At 36.3% G+C, this 22,761-nt stretch overlaps 1 protein-coding gene across 1 annotated transcript in view; it reads left to right on the plus strand.

Annotated features, from left to right (window-relative positions):
* LOC139120347 (protein mono-ADP-ribosyltransferase PARP14-like) overlaps nt 1–21,176 on the plus strand; it is an 82,561-nt gene extending 61,385 nt beyond the window's left edge. The window contains exons 14-16 of the mRNA XM_070684687.1: nt 10,757–10,910; nt 20,094–20,268; nt 20,697–21,176. The gene's annotated coding sequence lies outside the window, so the exon portion shown is untranslated. The remainder of the gene's footprint in view (nt 1–10,756; nt 10,911–20,093; nt 20,269–20,696) is intronic.
* The last annotated feature ends 1,585 nt before the right edge of the window (nt 21,177–22,761 follow it).

The following is a 22,761-nucleotide window of genomic DNA, read 5'->3' on the forward strand; positions in this document are numbered from 1 at the left end:
CACGTCATGTTATTTTGCGAAACAATCAAATATGGCCGCGAGGCAGCCACATTTTTTTGCGATTTTTTCATGTCATTGAACCATAACTCAAACATCCATGTACTGATATTGTTCAAACTTGGCACAAAGGCAAAGCACTATGACCTTGATATGCACGTCAAGTTATTTTGCAAAACAATCAAATATGGCCGCGAGGCAGCCACATTTTTTGCGATTTTTTCATGTCATTGAACCATAACTCAAACATCCATGAACTGATTATGTTCAAACTTGGCACAAAGGCAAAGCACTATGACCTTGATATGCACGTCATGTTATTTTGCGAAACAATCAAATATGGCCGCGAGGCAGCCACATTTTTTGCGATTTTTTCATGTCATTGAACCATAACTCAAAACATCCATGAACTGATTATGTTCAAACTTGGCACAAAGGCAAAGCACTATGACCTACACATATGCATGTAAAGTTATTTTGCGAAAAGTTTGAATATGGCCGCAAGGCGGTCATTTTTTTTGCAATTTTTTTATGTCTTTGAACCATAAATCAAACATCTGTGAACTGATTTTGTTCAAATTGGAAAAAAACTTGTCACAGAGGACAGGCCAGAAAACAGAAAATACCATTTTTTGCTCACGTGTTTACACACGTGAGCATATGTCGCAGCGATGTCTGTCTGTCTGTCTGTCTGTGTGTCTGTCTGTCTGTCTGTCTGTCTGTCTGTCTGTCTGTCTGTTGGTCCGATATCTCAAAAACGGCTGATCAGATCAGAATCAAATCTGATACATAGATTCAGTTAGCAAATGGCAAGAACTGATTAGTTTTTGGTGGGTGTGGCTTGCATACTTTTTGCTCATTTGCATAATTAATGATTTTAGAAAAAAACGGATATTCATTAAAAACGACTACACACAATTTGATGAGATTTGCTACAAATGTTGATCACACCAAGATATATCAGTAGTAGGAACCATTAAGGGGTGACATGAAAGACAGTTGCTGATTTACATATTTAATGAACTTTCCTAATTAGGGATATATGTCTGATTTGACTCCATCAAAATCGACCAAACTTGGTATGTATATTAAAGATACTATGATTTAACATTATTGAAAGTCATTAAGTGTTTTAACTTTAGCCAATATTCTTAATTTGCACATTTAATGAACTTTGCTAATTAGGGATATATATTTGAATGGACTGGACCGACGTTGATGAAACTTGCTACATGTATTGGAGCTACTATGATACAACATTTTTGAAAGTCTTTAAGCATTTTTACGTCAGCCAATTCCAAATTTGCATATTTAATAAACTTTCCCAATTAGGGATATATATCTAAATTAACTTGATTGAAGTTGTTGAAACTTGCTATATACATAAAAGATACTGTGATATAACATTATTGAAAACAAAAGACATTTTTACTTCAGCCAATTCCTAATTTGCATATTAAATGAATTTTCATAATTAGGGATATTTATCAGAATTGACTTGATCAAAATTGATGAAACTTGCTATGTACATTAAGACACTATAATACAATATTATTGAAAGTCATTAAGCATTTTCTCTTCAGCAAATTCCTAATTTGCATATTTAATGAACTTTCCTTATTAGAGATATATATCTGAATTGACTTGACCAAAGTTGACAAAACTTGCTACATATATTGCAGATACCATGATACAACATTATTGACAATCATTAAGCATTTTTACTAAAGCCAATTCCTAATTTACATATTTAATGAACTTTGCTTATTAGGGATATATACTGGGATTTACTTGATCAAAGTTGGCAAAACATGCTATGTACATTGATGATTATACCTGGTTAAAACAATATCGAAAGTCATTTCACATTATAATGTCAGCTAATTTATAATTTGCATATAGAATGAGCTTCACAGCTCAGCATATATGGCTTGAAGGACTTGGCCAATGGTAATTACACTTGCTATATAAAATGGTGATACAATGACAGTAGTCAAAGAACTTTAATATTTTATTTCAGCTAATTACATATTTGTATACTTCATGACCTTTTAGAATTAATCTGTGGTGAATATTGTTCATTATGTTGATCATAATACTTTCAATGAAGTTGCAAACATGTGGCAAAGGTTCAAATTTACACATAACTTCAATATATAATGAAATTTAACACGTGAGCATTTACAGTTCATATCTGGTTTATACAGATCAAAACAGAATAAGAATGAATTCAGTTCGTGCTCACACAGATTTTCTGTCGAGAGTTTTTAATGTCAATGGACATTGTCGATTTTCGTCGCGTGATAGCGCCACCACTTTGTTATTGTTTTAGCTTAATTATTGTACCGCCGGATTCGGAAACACATTTGAATGGGATGCTGACCACGCGCATTAGATGCAGTGATGTCATTGTCTTTGTTTGACTATATTGCACAGACATTAGTTTGCAAATCATTGGCCTCATGCAATTTGCATCAAGGCCATTCCACAGCAACCAAGACACCAAAGATTATAACCGAGCAGACAAGCGGGGACTGTGTCATCAACGATGACTTGTGTAACAGCTGTGCCAGCTTTGTGGTCACTTACCCCGGAAAAGCTATTTTCACCATTTATAACACGCGATTTTTTACAAAAAACGATAAAAATAGTACAGGAAGTTGGCCATGTACTGTGCAGCATGGGAAAAAGCTCCAGGCTTGGAGCTTGCATCATGTGATATGGAAAGGACCATGTATGGACGGGTATGGCCCCGCATTGTCCACTCACAGAAACACAGTAGTAAACAGCAACACAAAATCTGACAGTGTACAGTTTATTATAAGTGATTCATCGTTTATGCAAGGATACTCAGTATTAACAAAAGTTATGTAAATACGCACAGCCTGGTTTGAGCGTGGGTGAGTGGACAATGCCATACCCATCGGAAGACGGTCCCTTCCATATCACATGATGCAAGCTCCAAGCCTGGAGCTTTTTTCCCATGATTCAAATTACATGGGCAACTTCCTGTACTATTTTTATCGGTTTTTGTAAAAAATCACGCGAGTTATAAATGGCGAAAATAGCTTTTCCGGGGTAAGTGACCACAAAGCTAGCACATATGTAAAAATCATCCTTGGTGAACTTTCCCTTTAATAAAGTTATTGGAATACTGAGATACATGTACATCTTCTTCAAAAGGATTACAGTATTTACTATACAGTGTATCTTATTATACTTTTAATGGCTTTATATACATGTTCTTTTCCAAGGTGTATTTTATCAGTAATTTTGTTCAATTTTTCATTACATCGTTTTTATTATGTTTCAGAATTACAGGTGAAGTTGAAATATATTTTTAATTACTCAAAATTTCTGTTTTGGTTGTTTTTATGCAAGTAAGCATTAGTTCATGAGGCTCACTCATGCAGTGCAATTGCTTGTGAGATATGCAATAACTCAACAATGGTATATGTAGATCCATAGAGATTCCAATCTGAATCTGTCATGATAAAAACATTACACTGATGATCCAATACAGAAACACTACTTTGTAGGAGGCAACAAATTTCTTTATAATCCTTATACTGCAATATTTTTAGTGTCATAGATTCAACATTGTGCAAGTAACGTGGTAGTGATTTCATGGTGTTAAGTATTTAAGACCTCTAAATACTGCACTCCTTTTTTAAACCATATATCCTGTTTATATTGCATTTCACCACTTATGCAATGGGTTGATCACAGTACATCTGTTTGACCCGATTCACCAATGACCACAAATGACAATGAAATGACTACCAATGACAGTGAATTGACCACCAATAATGACAATTAATTGACAGCAAATTCATTTCCATGACCACTGTGACCATGAATGATGATTCATTGCCAATGACCAAGAAGTTCATGGTCAGAACGTGATCTTTCATGGTCAGAACACAATCATTTACGTTAGATTACCGTAATGGATCATAGTCATAACACGATTGGCCACATATTGACAATGATTGCTAAAACAGAACCAGGGATATCAAAACACATCCATGCACTTGATTTAAGGGTGCATCTCGATCAAACTTTATGTCCCTGACTGACACCTGGACCAAATATGACACTGGTGTCTGACATTAAACATACACCCCCTTATTGTTTGTGAGTATGACTTAAAACCAGTGAGACTTGCTCTGGTCCTGTACAACTTTTACATAAGTATAGTCCCTCTTATGTGGCACTGTTCTTATTAGTATCACTTGATAAGCAACTTTTACCATCAACGCAAAATGCAAAACTTTTTAAATTGGCAGCTAGCTCCGGGACACTAATTACTAAGTGTTGACTTTTTGCACTGAGTCTCTTAGAATCTACAACAACATCACATGACATGTTTATATTTATAATGCATTGTCATCAGAGTGCCTGCTAAGCAGATTGGATGCATCATGACGTAGGGCAACTCTGCCTGATGCATTGAAATTACAGTCGATGCTTCACTGACACAGCTGTGAAAAGCCTTTCAATGTACAGAAATGCTCAGTCAATATATAATTTACATATTAGATAACATGTTTTCCTGTAGTGTTGGTTGACAAAAATATGGAATAGGTCATTTCTCAGTCTCCGCGGTGATTTGTGATGATAATAACTTGTCTTGCTGTTCTATCTGTGGGAATGGGGCAGCCATTGTTGTTTTCATTGTCTTCATGCTCGCTCATGCAAAAGTATGAGGAATCAAGGAAGGCATACAACTAAAGAGGTAGACTGTCGACAGTCCCTCGTGCCTTCTTTGACCGGATTCACTTTATTAAAGTGCGGTAGCAATCCAACATAGGCGATCGAGCGCCAAAGGCGCGAGGCCGAGTGCCGAAGGCACGAGATCGAGGGCCGAAGGCACGAGGACTGTTATACCTTGTATGCGCCCTCACAGAACCGTATGAAAAAGGCGACGGTGACGTCACAACGAGTGGCATGGAAGGGGTGGGCTTATACTGCAGCGCTATTCCTCGATTGTACGCGCTTCCCAGATAACGATTGTTGACATAAAAACAGCGCGGCTGTGGTAAAGGAAGGGCCAGCTAGTGGGGATCAAGGAATCAAAAAGTTGTTTTACTGACATAGAAACTTGTTGAGTTAGGTTTTCAGGCACAGTATCCTGGATACATGTATATCACGAGCAATTGAAGAGCAATACACGAGCAACGCGACGATCGCGACAAGAGGTTACAAACAACGGCAGTTTCCCTGTGCTCACAGCACTTTACTTTATCCATGTGGCTTAGCACGGTCGACGGCCCGTGGCCCGACAACACTTAGACGGAATCCGGGACGGCCGAAGCCCAATTGTTTTGACTACAAATACAATGTTAAAAATCAGTTTTAAAAGTTTGAAAATTGATTCATTCTATTAGTAATTTCTAATCTTTTACGATCACGGCAGAAACTGGAAACCTAAACTTATACTCCACATGAATGTATGACCTGAAGGATGACCTTTCACTATGGTATTGTTACCCCACCCATTACTATGATGCGATACCTCATGAATATGTTATAGCAAGGGGGATTGCGTGAGACGTAACAGTTGCTTGTATCAGCAAATACCGGAAGCTATACCAATACAGAGACCAAGCGGTACAAACGACTGGCTAGGGTCTACTAAAGAGGGTGCTTTATTACAAATACTGACATGCTTGTATCATTGATGTAAAATGTTTGTTTGAGCTTGTGTCATGCATGTCAGTGAGGCACAGAAAATCAAGTTTTCTTAAGTTGACTCAAAATTTTTATTAATTCCCCTTAGAGGGCACATTGATTGTCATACTCACTTGACGTACTTGAAGAGATGTTGGTGTAATTCATTAGTCTCGACATCTGTCATTTGCATTAGACAGGAAAAAATGCCATAGGATATTGATAGCTAATTCATATTCTTGCCTTAGAAGCCCAAGGGCCATGATCAGTCTCACAGAAATTTAACTAGGGTTTTGTTCAGTGTCAATGATATTTAGCCCACTGTGACCTATTTGATCAGAGTAAGCACAATGTAAAACGAATCTTGCAACCAAGAAATATTTTACAATTACTATTTAACCTTTGAGCGCCAAAGTCATTTTTGGTCCCCTCTATAAATATTACCCCAGTCATTTTTAGCTCCGCTGTCAGCGACGCGGAGCTAATCGAATAGGTTGATTTTCCGTCGTCGTCCGTCGTCGTCGTCGTCCATCGTCGTCCGTCAACAATTGCCTTCTCCTCTGAAACCGCAGTCCAATTGCTTTGAAATTTTATATGCAGCTCACTTGGGGTGACCTCACTTAAGTTTGTTCAAATCGTGGTGAAATTTGCATATTTGTATTTTTGGGGCATTTTTTGGTGTTTTTGGTAAAAAAATCTTCTTCTCTGAAACTGCTTGTCTGATTGCTTTGAAATTTGATATGCAGTTTACTTAGGGTGACTTCAGACAGATTTGTTCAAATTGTGGTGAAATTTGCATATTTGTATTTTTAAGGCAATTTTTGTCATTTTTGGTAAAAAAATCTTTAAAAATCTTCTCCTTCAAAACTACCAGTCAGATAGCTTTGATATTTGGTACATATGTCCCTAGGGATGATCTATTTCAGATTTATTCAAATTGTGCAGAAATATGCAAATTTGCATTTTTAAGGCAATTTTTGCCATTTTTGGTCAAAAAATGTATTTCTCAAAAAGTACTGGTCTGATAGTTTTGAAATTTTGCCTACAGGTTTCTATAGATGAACTTAATAATATGTATTGAATTTCTGATGAAATCTGTAATTTTGTATTTTTGGGGCAATTTTTGCCATTTTTGGTCAAAAAATGTGTATTTCCAAAACTACTCATCTGATAGCTTTGAAATTTGGTATACAGGTTCCTACAGATGAACTAAATGATATTTATTGAAATTATGATGAAATCTGCAATTTTGTATTTCTGGGGCAATTTTTGCCATTTTTGGTCAAAAAATGTGTATTTCCAAAACTACTCATCTGATAGCTTTGCAATTTGGTATACAGGTTTCTACAGATCACCTTAATGATATTTATTGAAATTATGATGAAATCTGCAATTTTGTAATTTTTGGGCAATTTTGACATTTTTGGTCAAAAATGTGTTTTCTCAAAAGTACTGGTCTGATAGCTTTGAAATTTGGTATACAGGTTCCTACAGATGAGCTAAGTAATATATATGTAATTTCTGATGAAATCTTTAATTTTGTATTTTTGGGGCAATTTTTGCCATTTTTGGTCAAAAAATGTGTATTTCCAAAACTACTCATCTGATAGCTTTGAAATTTGGTATAGAGGTTTCTATAGATGAACTAAATAATATATATTGAAATTATGATGAAATCTGCAATTTAGCTTTGCACTTTGGTATACAGGTTCCTACAGATCACCTTAATGATATTTATGGAAATTATGATGAAATCTGCAATTTTGTAATTTTGGGTAAATTTTTTCCATTTTTGGTTAAAAAATGTGTTTCTCAAAAAGTACTGTTCAACAGCTTTGAAATTTGGTATACAGGTTTCTATAGATGAACTAAATTTGATCTTTTGAAATTATGATGAAATCTGCAAATTTTATTTTTTGGGGCAATTGTTGCCATTTTTGGTCAGAAAATTTTATTCTCCAAAAAACTACTCATCAGATAGCTTTGGTTGACATGTTCTTAGGATGATCCAATGTGATATATTCAAAGTACGATGAAATCTTCAATTGTATATTTTGCAGCTATTTTAGCCACTTTTTTCTGGCCACTGCATTGAGCTATCAAAGATTTCCACCTGCTTCATCAACATGTGTCAAAAATAGTTATTCTACATAAACACAGCGGAGCTATATCGGCCGCTAGGTCGCTTGTTTTCTGATTTTTGCCAAAATTTTGATAAAAAAACTGTAGCCAATGAAATGTGATATCAATTTGATCCAAACTATAAAAAAATTACAGAAAAAATTCATAAAAATTGGTAAAAATGTCACAGTAAAATTTTTAAGTGGGAAAAAATTACAGCACTCAAAGTGTTATAGGGGAAGTTCACTAAGAAGGCTGATTTATACATATGTGCTGGCTTTTGGGTCACTTATTCCTGAAAAGCCATTTCCACCATTTATAACTTGCGTGATTTTTTAAAACAGATGAAAATACGGCATAAGTTGCATTTTATGGCTTCATCAACTTAATGTATTTTGAATCATGGGTAAAAAGTGCGCAAGCTTGGTGCTTTCATCATGTGGCTATGCAGGGGCTATCTTCCCACGGGTATGGCATTGTCATTCATGTTCACACCAGGCTGTGTGTATTTGCATAACTATAGTTTATGTTATGCAAATATACGCACAGCCTGCATAAACGTGAGTGAGTGGATACATTAAGCAATTATGTATCCTTACTTAGGAAAGTTTGTCAAATATGCAAATCTGTGTTCGCGCTGAATTGAAATCAGAAGTGGCGAAAAAAAAATCGATCTTAATTCGCCACAGTGGCGAAAGTGATTTTTGTTTAAAAAATATGGCAAAACAAGAAAAAACGTGGGTTTTTAGTCTTTTGTTGATCTGCACTTCTCTTTCGGCGATTCGCGAAAAAAACTGTATCTACTTCCGTATTGTTCTCTTTCGACGTACGCAATTGCAATCGAGCCAAGTCTCGCGAGAGATTTGACGTCAATTTGTGTGCATTGTGCATGTAAATGACTATCGCAACAATTGAAAATTTAGACAGACGCAATCAAGCCCCTATTCCCGCGATAAGTTTGATGTCATTTTGTCTAGTGTACAGCAAACAACAAGCGAACACTCGCGAGAATTGAAACTTTTGCTTCAGCAGACATACGCATTTTAATCGCGGTCACAACGTTCGGTGTTGAAATTTATTTGCATCGCGGTCTAGACGTTCCGTGTTGCTCATTTTAATCGCGGTCTTATTTTAATGGTGGTCGATTTGCATAGCGGTCCTCATGGTCCCGTACTGATGTTCATTTAAATCGCCATCCCCACGATGCGTTCCGTGTTGCTGTCAATTTGCATCGCGGTCTCGACGTTCCGTGTTGTTGTTCATTAGAGAGGTTTAGTTAAACATAATCCTACATGTACGTCTGAACTTCAAAGACTGAAGGCACACAGTGGCTTTAGTTGCGAGTTCCTGATGATTTTGCAGCATTGTTTTTTTTTCAGAAACATACGAAATTCGTGTAAGTTTTGAGAAACAATGTCTCTACGTGAGGACTATTCAAGCTCGTTGTATCCTCACATTAAATTTACCGATTTTCTGTAATACAGTTATTTATGTGGTTTAGGGAAATCACTGTGACAGCTTCAGATAAAATGTTTAATTGGACGACAACAGTTCATTTAGGCCTTGTCTGGAAATCATAGCACGTACGTACCAGTGAACTCTACTGAATTTTCTGATATCAAAGATGTTTGCTAATTTACAATGACATTTTAACAAGATTTCCTGTCTAAATTCCAGGCAATTCATCAAGAAAATCTAAAAGTTACTATACCTAATTAAGACTACATGTAGAAGTGTCGTTTCATGATGTTCTGAAAGTCTGTGCCACATGTATGCGACGTGACTATAGACGTGACAAAGACGCTACGCGTACTGATGGAACGTAATTACGTGTAACCAAACTTCTATTTTAATCGCAGTCCGAACGTTCAGTGTTGCTGTCATGCTGTTGATTTGCATCGCGGCCCAACCTTCCGTGTTGCAGTTCATTTTAATCGTGGTCTCAACGTTGCGTTGTTGCTGTCGATTTGCATCGCAGTCCAGAATCTTGCAATTTTTGAGTGTTAAAATGAAGACAATTGGATACAAGGTTGATGTGCATTATTCTTGTGCATGCAACCGACACTGGAGATAATAGCATTATAGAAAGCTTTATTTCGTGAAAATGTGCGGCTAATAAAATTTATGTGTGGCTAATAAAATTTGAAACTATTCGCCACGGTGGCTAACAGCTTTCCAAACCCAGCGCTAACACAGCAAATTATTAATTGGTTTTAAGTAAAATGCTAAAGGACTTTCAATAATGCCATATTATATTATCTCCAATGTACATAGCAAGTTTCATGAACTTTTATGAAGTCAATCCAGATATATCCCTAATTATATTATATCATGCGCTTATCCATCAAAATGGCACCTGTTACCTCACTGACAGTGATGTGAATGGAACAGAGTGGGACAAAGCTATTTTAAGTATGCCAAAAAGCCAGCACTATTATTCTTATGTAATTTGCGAAAAAATTGTTACTTTTTCGTTAGCTTTGAAATCTTGACCTGTTTCATGTGTCTGTAGCAGGTCCCAAGTTATTGAATGTGATAAATGCAATGTTCATGAATGAATTTATGCATATATTATCGTCGTATACTGTATGTGTGTTGTCAACGTAATGCCAACTTACAAAAATGCTCAGTCTCTGGCAAAGAATTACCAAATTCTATCTCTCAGACGTCGGTTTTCTGCATTTGGGGCTTAAAGTGATAAAAGTACCCAAGTATGGTGACACACAAGTTGATATAAATATAAGCATTAACCCCGCTGCAGTTGGGTGTACACTCATTTTGGTTCCACTTTACTCCATATAACATTGCATATCGGCTGGTAATATATGTCGCACATTGTACACCAAATTGAGTGTATGATTGTCATATGTAAATAAACAGTCGAGAATCAGGGATTTCAAACATGACCATCTACTTGCACAAGACAACATGTTATATTTGATAATGTTGTCTTACATTTTTTCAGGTGGTTTCAGCCTGCCTTCATCATGGGCAAAGATGTCAAGTACCGAGACAGTGTGAAGACAGTCATTCTTGATCCTAAGTCCAATGAGTATGATACAGTGGCAAAACATTTCACACAGACTTTGAAAGCCCATCCATTACAAAAAATACACCAGGTATGTCGTAGTTGTTCCATTTACCTAATCTGTTGTTGAAAGTTATGTTTATTAAGTTTCCTTGACAAAAGGAACTTATTGTCCTTGATTAACAGTTTCACCCTCCCCCACCCCGATGCTTAAGACACAAATAAGCAGAACCTGTGAACTCATGTGCTTCTGTGTTCTTCTGTTCTGTACATAATGCAATATCTCATTGTTATTAATAAAAGATTTAGTGACGTTTAACTTTTCTTGTAGTATTTAAATTTGGTTAATATCTCCTATTGCTTTTGTCATAAAGCATGGAAGCTAACTTTAAAATCACACCCATGGCAAGGCCTACTAGCTACTATGGACTTACATGTTGGTGGCATAGAAAGACAAGCACAGCATACACCAGTTGGCTAGAGCAAATGGCACCAGAGCAAACAGCTCCTTTGAAAATATTCTCATAGCAAATGAATTGAGGACTTTATGTAACATCTTCTTAGCTTGCATCCTTTTTAACAAACTTAAAGGGGAAGTTCACCAAGGATGATTTTAGTCCTTTGGGCCTTTGGCCCAAAGTACTAATGTGATGACGCGGCCTCTGTTGTTGCATACAGTGGGCCGTATGCTGTGGACGCAGGTATCTCAGAAACGCTTCAGTAACTTTTTCTGAAATTTGGTCTGGTGGTCACTTTGGCATGTATCTCAAACGGTCTTTTTTCTTTTTTTGATTGAATCATTTTAAAGTCACTTTTTTAGCTTTTTTGTGAAAACCACTATTTTCAATTTTTCCTCAAAACCACTGATTTGATTATTGTGATATTTGGCATGGGTGTTCGTATAGTTGAAATGCCGTCAGAAATGTTCAAAATTTGGTGATACATGCCTTGTATTATTTTTAAACAATATTTTTATCCATTTTTATTTTATATTTACTTGATTTTGACTCGCTTTCGTTAAAGCTACCGTCTGCGCATGCGCACAACTCTAGGACAAAATCTGAGTTGAAGAATCGAATCGGACGCCATCTTGTTTCTCGGTCTGGGCACATTTTTTACTTTGTGAACGTTTCACTGTGTATTTCAATATGTTCTATAGTTATAAAGTTGACAGTGATGCACTTTTGCGGCTGTCGTGTATTTTTTGGTACGAAAGGCGCCTTTGATCGACTGAAGAATGATGGTACCGGCAGGCATATCAGTTCTACTGAGGAAGTAATCCACTGGCCCGCATAGGTCAGGGACTCACTTAGGGGAGAACCACTTGATTTCTGGGGGGGGGGGGGGTATGGAGGATTTTGAGAAAAAAAAATTGTCACCAGGTGAAATAAAAGAAAAAATAAGCCTGTAATGGCTTGAGAAAAAAAATTCTCATAACAGACAGAAATAAAAACGGAATTGTCACAATGCAGTTGAAATGAGCAAAATTTTGGAAACTTCATTCTCATGTGTTCTTTGCTAGCATGCTGCCATAGGCAGCGCAAATGTTTTTACCACAAGCAATTCTCATGTGTTTTTTTTCCCAGCACTTATGATATAAGCATTCACTACTTTACACTTCAGTGCACTCGATGTTTTCCTTCCCTTTTCTGACCAAAGAAATTATATTTCAGGATTTCTGTTGCAATATCTCAATGGTACAGGCAATATCTAGATGGGACTATTTGACTTCTGTACATTGTGAAAATTTAAAACACAAGACAGGAGTCAATAAACTAGTGTTAAAACCAATACATTATTCTCTCAACATAAATATGTTAGAAAGATTACAAGTTGTCAAAGAAAAATTGAGGAACAACAAATATAATGAAATACAATGTGTGAGCCTTGTTTCTCTGACCACAAAAGATAACATCTCCCCTGAGAACTTAAAAGGAATTGACTGTTATAAAGAAAAGCAGGTATAGTACTGATCACTGTTGATTTGCCAAAAAAGTGTTCTATAATTTAAAGTTGTATATATACTAGACTTTCCATTTTGTTTTCATTCGTTGGAATGTAAAATGAATATATAAAACCATCCTGTGATATGTGAAACACTGGCTTAAATTTGAAAAATTGCACTGCTACTCCATTTGATAAAAAAATTGATGCAGGTGTGACAGTTGAAATTAAAAAATGCTGTCTCTCTGACAAAAAAGTTCCCATACCCACTTCCTGCATACCCCCCCCCCCGAAATCAAATGGGTCTCCCCTTAATATGCGCATGCGCATATAACAAGTTAGCGTTGTTTTGCAAGGACCAGCTCCTGGCAAGGACTTTGAAAAATCAAACCGACGCCGTCTTGTTTCTCGGTCTTGGCGAATTTTGACGTTTTGAAGCTTTTAGCGTTTATTTGATGATGTTTTGTAAATATGAAGTTCACAGTGATTGTATTTTTGTTGCTGTCATGTATTTTTTTGGCACGAAACGCTCCTTCGTTACCGGCGAATCCATTGCTTTAGCGAGGCAATCCCACCGGCGGCCCGTCAGTGATAGCTTGGTGAGAGCGAGGGAATTTGCTCTGTCCTTCTACCTCCATGTCATAACAAACTAGCGTCGTTTTATGTTGATGTACTGTCCTCTTTCGACACAGCGATAACTTAAGTTTTCTGTTGCTTATTTTGGGTAATTTCGACAGTTGTGCATTGATTTTGACATTGTTGACTTCGATCGCTAAAGACAGTGTGTGCTTTAGACTGTCGACAGTCCTCGTGCCTTCTTTTGACCGGAATCACTTGCGGTAGTAATCCAACGTAGGCGATTGAGCGCCTAAGGCGCAAGGTCGAGTGCCGAAGGCACGAGCTTGTATAAATACCGAAAGCTACGCGAGACCAAGCAGTACAAGCGACTGGCGAGAGTCTATGTGTGCTTATGTTGACCGATTTACGCGCACTTCAGAATCACGGCATAATCCGACATGGTAATTTGGCATGATCATCAGATCATACATGATCCGAGATTGCACTTTAGCAAGGTCACGATAACTAATGTTGTTTGTTTCACTGTCGTTTAATACCTATATTTCCACTAAAAGACCATTAGAATTTCCTCCTGGCTACTTTGAAATCGTGCACTGGCATGCATGTAGTTGTCAACATCACTATGCTTGAATGTAGCAGACTCTTACTATGAATATATCGACTGCCACTGCATATTGCATATGTGTGCAAGTCACTCCATATCATATCAAAAAATGTAGTATTACAACGTTTGAGCTGCCAGAAGCCAGAATTTACAGTTTATGAGAAAGTTATCTTACATGTAAAACTCAGTTCTACTGTGAACAAAATGCAAGCTATGTTGCATAACTATGGTGAATAACATAATATTTTGTACCTATCACCGTGTCAGAAAATCAGAAGGAAACAACCACTCAGACAAACTCTGGTCAGGATGATACTGTCCAATTTTAATATTTGTCTCTCGGCACACACTAGATACTCATGACTGTAAAAAAACACTTTCCATATAATTGTATATTCAGTTTTTACATTTAGTTTGCTTTTCACCATATTCTATGTCCTTCCCTGCACTACTATTCAATTAAATATGTTTTTGCTCTTCCCTGCACTACATAATTCAAAATTAAATATTGTTTTTGGCCTATACATACTTGAAGGGTAAGCTTATTTAGTCTCATACATTAAAGATGCACTGTTGACCTTCAGAGTCCAAACTTTTTATCATTGTATTGTAGATAGGTGTACACTCCAAATACTAAGTACAAGTGTGGTGAGTGTAACAAGCAAATGTTTTTTTAGTCAATGGCCCAAATTTATTTTCTATTTGATGGACAATAAATACATGTGTAATCAATGCCAACAATCCAGTTTAAGTAATTTGGTTTAGATTAGCCATTGTCCATTATATTACAATAGTTTGTGGCTAAATTTTCTCCCCTTCTGTATCATATAAGTTCACCGTTTCCTGTTTTAGATATTGTTGAGTTCCATCTCTTATTCTTGATTCACTTTCATATTAACTTTCATTTATGTCCAAACAATTTGACTTTTGCCAAATTTCACATTTATGGCAATAATAAACAGTAAGGAGGCACAAAGGACGTCGGTGCCCCCGGGCCCCATGTTTACATATGTGGTAGCTCTGTGGTCATTTACCCCGGAAAAGCTATTTTTGCCATTTATAACTCGCCTGATTTTTTTACAAAACCAATAGAAATAGTACAGGAAGTTGCCCATGTTATTTGAATCATGGGGAAAAGCGCCAAGGTTGGAGCTTAATTGCATAATGTGATATGGAAGGGACCATCTTCCCATGGGTATGGCATTGTCCACTCACGCATGCTGAAACCAGGCTGTGTGTATTTACATAACTTTTTTTTGTATACGGAGTATCCTTGCATAAACGATGAATTACTTATAATAAACTGTCAACTGTCATATTTTGTGTTGCTGTTTTCTACTGTGTAACTGTGAGTGGACAATCTGGGGGCCATACCCGTCCGAAGATGGTCCCTTCCATATCACATGATGCAAGCTCCAAGCTTTGGGCTTTTTTCCCATGATTCAAATTACATGGGCAACTTCCTGTACCATATCGGTTTTTGTAAAAAATTGCCCGAGGTATAAATGGTGAAAATAGTTTTTCCTGGGTAAATGACCACAGAGCTACCACATATGTAAAATTCATCCTTGGTGAACTTCCCCTTTAAACAATTTTTTGGATATTAACTAGGTTAGGATGTATTTGTAGCTAAATTAAAATGTGCTGTTTGTAATGAAAAATCTGTAAATAAAATGGTATTACATGTATGCTTGTTAGTCCCCACAGACACCGTCAAGGGGCACTTATAGGATTGGTCATGTCTGTGCGTCTGTACGCTCACTCAGATATCTCATAGATGCCTGTTGCGATTTCAATTAAACTTGGTACAGGATAATTCCTTATCTTATACATATGCAAGTCAATTTGTTTTGTGATACAATCCAATATGCCACAGCATATTGTTACAATTTCTTCATGCTTGAAGCCGTAACTCAGGCAGTCTCAACTGATTTTATTCAAAGTAGGTACAAGGACATTGACCTATGTCATACATATGTACATCAATTTGTTTCACAATACAAGCCAATATGGCTGCGTAGCAGCCATTTTGTTATGATATTTTCATACTGAAGCCATTACTAAGACACATAGCAAACTGATTTTATTCAAAGTTTAGTACAAGGACGTTGACCTATATCATAAATGTGCATGTGAATTGGTTTCACAATCTGATGCAATGTGGCTGCCTGGTGGCCATTTTGTTATGATTTTTTCATGTCCAAAGCCATAACTAAGACATATTTCAACCAATATTGTTTCAAAGATAGTACAAGGACATTGACCAATATCATACATTTGAACATCAATTGTTTGATGATGTGTAGCATTATCATGCAAATTAAATGCTGATTTGCATATTTAGTGAATTTTCATAATTAGGTCGATATGTCAAGAAATAGTACATCAATTTCATGAAACTTGTAAGAGATGTTGAGCTCACATTGCTTTAACAGTAAATAAGACATTTATAAGTGTCTTTAATTAATTTTACGTTTCCACCCATCATGGAACTCATTCTCGGCCATTAAGCCCCCATCTGTATCGCAGTTTTTTTAATCACAGACCCAATTAATGAAGAGGACTCTATCCTCTCTGAGGACTTGTAATTAAAGTACCCATTAACAAGTGGGGACTGTGTCATCAACGATGACTTGTTCAAAGTGTGTAAAGCTTGTATACACCTACAATGTAAGTATTAAAAGCAATCATTCCCATCTGTAAATCCAAAATTCATAGGTCAAAAGTCACACTACTTGTCGCTTGTCATTGTGTTTAACAAAAACAGCACAACACAACAAAGAACAGCATACTGCAAATGCAATGAACACAGTATCGCAACACGTAACACAGTCAAAATCATGAAAGAAAGATATGCGGCCATCGGGAAAAGCAACCAGGTTATTATGTCAGGTGTTTCAAAAGAGTAAGCATATCATGGCCCACAAAATGTGACACTTGCTATATACCAAATTGTTAGGCAAAATAGAAAGTGGTCACAATCTATAGAATATGATGCAATTTAAGCGATCATCTGTCTCACAGATACATGATACTTAGTTATGAGCCCATGACATATGAAAAAACAAAACAAATTTGAATGTCAAGACAAGCCTTTGTCTAGTGTAACTGTTTGCAAGAGAGGTAGGCACTCATACCCGGTATATCTTTGCAAAGCTGAGATATGCATACCCATAGCAGGGCTCAAATAATGCTTTTCTGCCTGTCCCGGACAGGTACTTTGAGGCCTTGGACAGGCAGTTTTGAAAAGTACTTTCCATTGAACAGGTAGAGTTTTCAGCCCTCAATCAGTATTTCAATCTTTTTTCCCCTACCGTATATGTGAAAATTTCAATCAATATAACTTAAGAAATTTTTGAAACCATGATCTGGACACTCGGAGATCAAAAACACAATAAAAAAGATCAACAATCATTTCAACACCATTGATAGGAGGTAGCAATACGGCTAGTTTTCAATCGGGTTCGAATCCACAACATACGGCATATGGAATATTCAAGTCACACGGTGAGGGCGCGTTTTCCTTGTCAACAATTAAGCTGAAAAACAACAATGAATGGTGTCACTCAACATAATAACATTTTCCCAGCAATTTCAGCTATCACAGAAACCAAGATAGAGACTCTTCAATAGTTGCCAACCTCTCAAAAGAGTTGTTACGCAAGATCACTTTTATTTAATTTCTTTGGACTGTTTTCTCAGATGGTTTAGTTTGGTACATTTTCTAAGAATGAACAAAACGATTTTTTGTGGACAGGTATTTTTTGGACTGGGACAGGCACTCCTTATTTTAACTTGTCCAGTGGACAGGTGGTTGGAAAAAAGTATTTCAGCCCTGCATAGGGCAGTGAGAGTGGAATGTTGCTGTTTAGGTGTATATTGATGGTAGTGAAGGTGAAAAAAATCTCTCTTAATTGTTATAGAGTCTCAGTAACAAGGTAACCATAGCAAATTTGAGAAAATATTCAGATACGAAGCAGAAGAAGCAATAATCTTAATCTTAAGTTAAAGTTGACAGCTTCAGCTCAAGGTTCCTTCTTCTAATTGACTGAATTGCCTACAAAATAAGCGCCCTTGTAAACTTTATGGCAATATACGCTATGCACTTGACTCGCTAGCATTTACCCTAACTCAGATGTTTAACATTGGCCTATAGAAATCAACTGGGCTGTTAGCAATGGGCGTAAATTCCTATAAGTAGTATAATTCCCTAAACCTGATACACTCTTTTGAAGTAACCATCATGTTGTGTTGATTGATGTATTGTTTTGACAGATGCTAAAGTAAGGTTGATGCTGACTCTACCTTAAAGTTGAAGATTATCTCATCCTGATAACATTTCCTTTCCCTTAATATTTTCTGACTACCTGTATTTAATTAAAGCTGTATGATAAGTCAGTCATTCATATATAACAGAGTTTTCTGATAATGGTCCCAGAGCATTTACTCAAAAAATGGGTATATTGTCAGTGGCACACCTGGAGCTTAATAATCGCCCAGAGCGTTAATTTGGTAGGGTAACCAACACCCACTAAGTACTCACAAAAGCTTATTTTTGAGTTGAAGCTCATAGAAACAGTGACAAATAAAGAGTAAGATGTTGCAGAATACCTTTTCATGAGAGTTCTTTTTCTTTATATCTTTCCCCAACAAATTCTGACAAATCCACCTGTGCCTCAGAAGGAAACAATGTTACACTTTCTCTGATCTGTGAATGATGTAGACAACACACAGATGTACTCTTACACACACATGTATGCATAAAAGTACAACAGTTTTTACTGTACTTTTAATACAATTTATACATAAAGACGTCTAGTCATAAACTACAACGATGTATCATTGTGTATCTCTGGATCATTCCATTTGCAGTTATTTTCAGTACAGTCAGGGTGTCTGATGTTGGCTGCAGTCAGGAAGCCAGAAGCCTCAATATTTTTATTTTGTTCACCATACAACAGTCATTTTATTACAGCTCACCGGTGTGTTTTTAGTGTAAGGGCAAGGTAAAGTGAAATGTCTCTGAACAGATCAAGCAAAGCTGAAATCCAAAATAAGCACCTACTCTCAAAATAATCGCCCAAAGGGCCTTTATGTGGATGGGCCTATTATCAGATAACTCTGATATGTTGATTTAGAATATTTAAGCAGTACATTTCTAGACAAACATTGAGTTGGATTGGAAGTTGAGTCTCCACTGTAGCTTTTTGTGATAAAGATCTGAAGTGATGCCTAAAACCGAAGACTTGGTGTATGTCCCACACTGATTTTCAACTGAGACACAGCTCATTGGCATCAAAATTACTGAGACAAGGATACACAACAAAAGACTTGTTAGGACTTTCAAAAAGTTCTACGGTCGATATGACGACATTGTGGCCAAATATGACACCTCGGTCACTCAAATGATTAACGACAGCATTCCCGGCTGTGACTTATTACAGTGATTCATATCCCGTATCTTTTCATACAATATTTAGACAATCTTGGGACAAATCCTGACGGGTGCAGCATGCTAGCAGGGTACGCTTACCCATTCCGGACAGCTGGTATCACCACTATCAGTGGTTCAGGATGATCCTACTTAAATTTGTAAATCACAATCGTTCCATGGACCTGGTAATATATTACCTTGAATGGAAATGATTATCTGACCAGTTTAATGTCATATTACCCTATCAAAAGCATTACAATCCCAGACTAGTACCACAACATAAAAAACATAGTAAGAAGTGTAACACATTAACACATAGCTTTACAGAAAGGCTTACATGAGGCAGATAATAATACTATTAGATTCCAGCCACACTGTCCTTGGACATATTATTTATAAAGTTTTTCATGACAACCAATTGGTCCAGATGGATAATGTGTGCCTACCTGACAAAGTCTGCACTGCTGGCAGGAGAATAGTGGTTCATTAAAGAGATATATATACCGGTAGTTTCAGAAAACAAGTCTTGTGTTGTTTTTGCTTTGGGCAGTGAATAAAACAGTGACTTGAACCAAAACAATGGACTTGTAACCATAGTTAGAGTAAAAAGGTGTTCATCAAGTTTGTAACCTGTTCTTTGAACAAGGGAAAATATATTTTTTGATGTTACCGTGTATTTCACCAACTCTGTTCAATTAATTCACTCTTCACAGATTGAACGCATTCAGAATCCAAGGATAATCGACAGTACATGGTTCTGAAGCAAATATGGATACAAAAAATAAACCTGGAACTCAAAATGAGAGGTTATTGTATCATGGTACCAGTGGTGATGCTGTACCCAAGATAAATGCAGGTGGATTCAACAGAAGCTTTGCAGGAAAAATGGTAAGTTCTAAGATTTAAGTTGGAATCTTTCGTGACCCAATCATTATTGAATAAAAGTGATTCATGGTTATTTATAACAATTTCTTACATTTAACAAATTTCATGTATGTCAATATGAAATCCACTTCTGAAAGAGAATAAGTATGAAGGAATGTACTGTAATTTTGTTAGTACACTGAAATAGTTGACAATAAACTATTTATTATGATGAGAAACCAATTTGCACAATTTGGCATGGCTCATTTGACATATAAATGCTACCTAATTTGATTGACAAAGGAAAAGAATGTCAATGTTTAGAATGTTTGGAATTTTCTACTCTGAAGATCTTGTTGAATTGTATATAGCCATCGCCTGTGTGTTTAAACGTAATTCATTAAAATCTGCGAACGTGAATGTAAATCTTGTGCATTATTTTTGCATTACAGCTACCTATTATGGAGAAGGAAGTTATTTTGCTGTAAATGCTAATTATTCTGCCCATAACACATATTCTCCCCAGATGGGAGTGGTAAGAAATATGTGTACCAGGCCAAAGTTCTCACAGGGGAGTTTACAACAGGTAGCCAAGGTATTTTGATTCCACCTTCGAAGAACCCCAATGATCCAACTGACTGCTATGATAGTGTAGTTGATAAATTACAAAATACTACACTTTTTGTAGTCTTCAATGATGCTACAGCATATCCAGAATATCTGATCATATTTACTTGATAAGCAATAAAAATTATAATGCATACAATTATAAGTCACTTTAGGAAATAATTCAGCTGATCAATTTCAGCAATCAAATACTTCTTCAAATGTCATATCAACATATTTTTCCAACAACATCTGGATGTACATTTAGATACTTTTAAGAATATTGACAAATTATGTAGAAACAGAAATGTGTAAGCAAATCGAGGTGAAAATCCTTGTTACTGATTTTATTGTTATTGGCTGTTTACCATATTTGAATCCTGATATTAATTTATAGAAGTCAGTGTCAAAGTCTGAGTGATTGGGAAGAAAATATGCCCAAAACTCATCCTAAATACATTTTAAACGGTTTTAAATGCCATGTTGTATTTTTTCGTAAAATGTTGGAAATATGTCATTTTGATACCGATGGTTTATTTTTTGATCGTGCACTTATGTACAGATCTTGCAAAATCAATAGTAAAATAGTGATCCACTGAATTTTAAGTTCAAAGGTTCAAAAGTTCATCAGTGACAGTCATGTAATCTGCGCTAGGGAATAATGGACACATTCTAAATGTGATTAACATACAGCATTGCACTGAGTGTATGGTGTGTGCCTTGCTGCATGTAGACTCTCTAAGCATTATCGACAGATCAATCAGTGCAACAACATAGCTACAAGTGCAACTGCTCAAAAGTTCATGTAGAAGTGAGATACAGGATTCTGAAAGTCACAGATTTAACTTCTTCTTTCTGTTAATTTTACATGATCCATCTGTAATTTTAGGATCAAATATAGACTATTGGAACCATGCGATGTACAACAAATTTTGCAAAAAATTGTATATTCAGCAAGTAATTCACATTTTACAATAGTAAAGACCAAATCAAACAAACATTTGATAGATTTTAGGTGAAATCTGTGTCTCACATATCCTTCAATGTTTGTGTAATGGCAAATTGAATGATTATCTGTATGTACATGTATTTTTTCATAGTCACAGCAGGAAGAATTGTAGTTCAGTGGCTGTATTGACTACCAGTATTAATTTCTACTCATTCCAATATACAGAACTGATTCTATTACAGTGTGACTAATTTATTACCCATGCAGTTGCATGTATTATAGAATCACAATCTTGCACAGTCAAGGGGATGAAGGTGGGATTGACCACCAGTGTGACGTAAATCTAGCAGCTGAATGAATGAATGGATGAATGAATGCAAGCAATGAGACAAAGGCTTAACGAAGCACAGTGCCATGTGGCTGATTGGCTGCAAAGGCAGATCAGTAAAGGTCAAGGGCAGAATAGTTGATTTGGTAGAAGAACAAAGGTGAAGATGAAGGGATGGTAGATAGCTAGGTGTAATCATGAAACACATCTGTGATAAACACAGATTCCATTTAAAATGTTTGTGTTAAATCTAGATTTTCAGTTCATAAACATTCATTAGTCTGTCAGGCAGGGAGGATATTCATTTCACTTGCCCAAATGCCAAATTCACTTGCGAGGGATGTCAGCAGCATGAATATTTGAGGCCCAGAGAATTTTAGTATGTAACCTGTGGATGTTTATTTGTATTGACTGTCTTGTATTTTATCATAAATAGAAGGCACATAAAGAGCAGGGACTGTAATCAAGTCAATGGAAATTATGAGATAAAAATATTTTTCATCAGTGTTTTTACAAGACAAAGGGTGCATCTCTATTACATTGAGGTTTTAATGTGGGATTGAGTCACTTGTTGTTTGGTTCTGTTGTGTAAATGATCTTTCGTGTACGTGATTGGTAATAACACCAACGGGCA

Source organism: Ptychodera flava, chromosome 20 (assembly GCF_041260155.1).
Source record: "Ptychodera flava strain L36383 chromosome 20, AS_Pfla_20210202, whole genome shotgun sequence".
In the NCBI taxonomy this organism is placed as follows: Eukaryota; Metazoa; Hemichordata; class Enteropneusta; family Ptychoderidae; genus Ptychodera; species Ptychodera flava.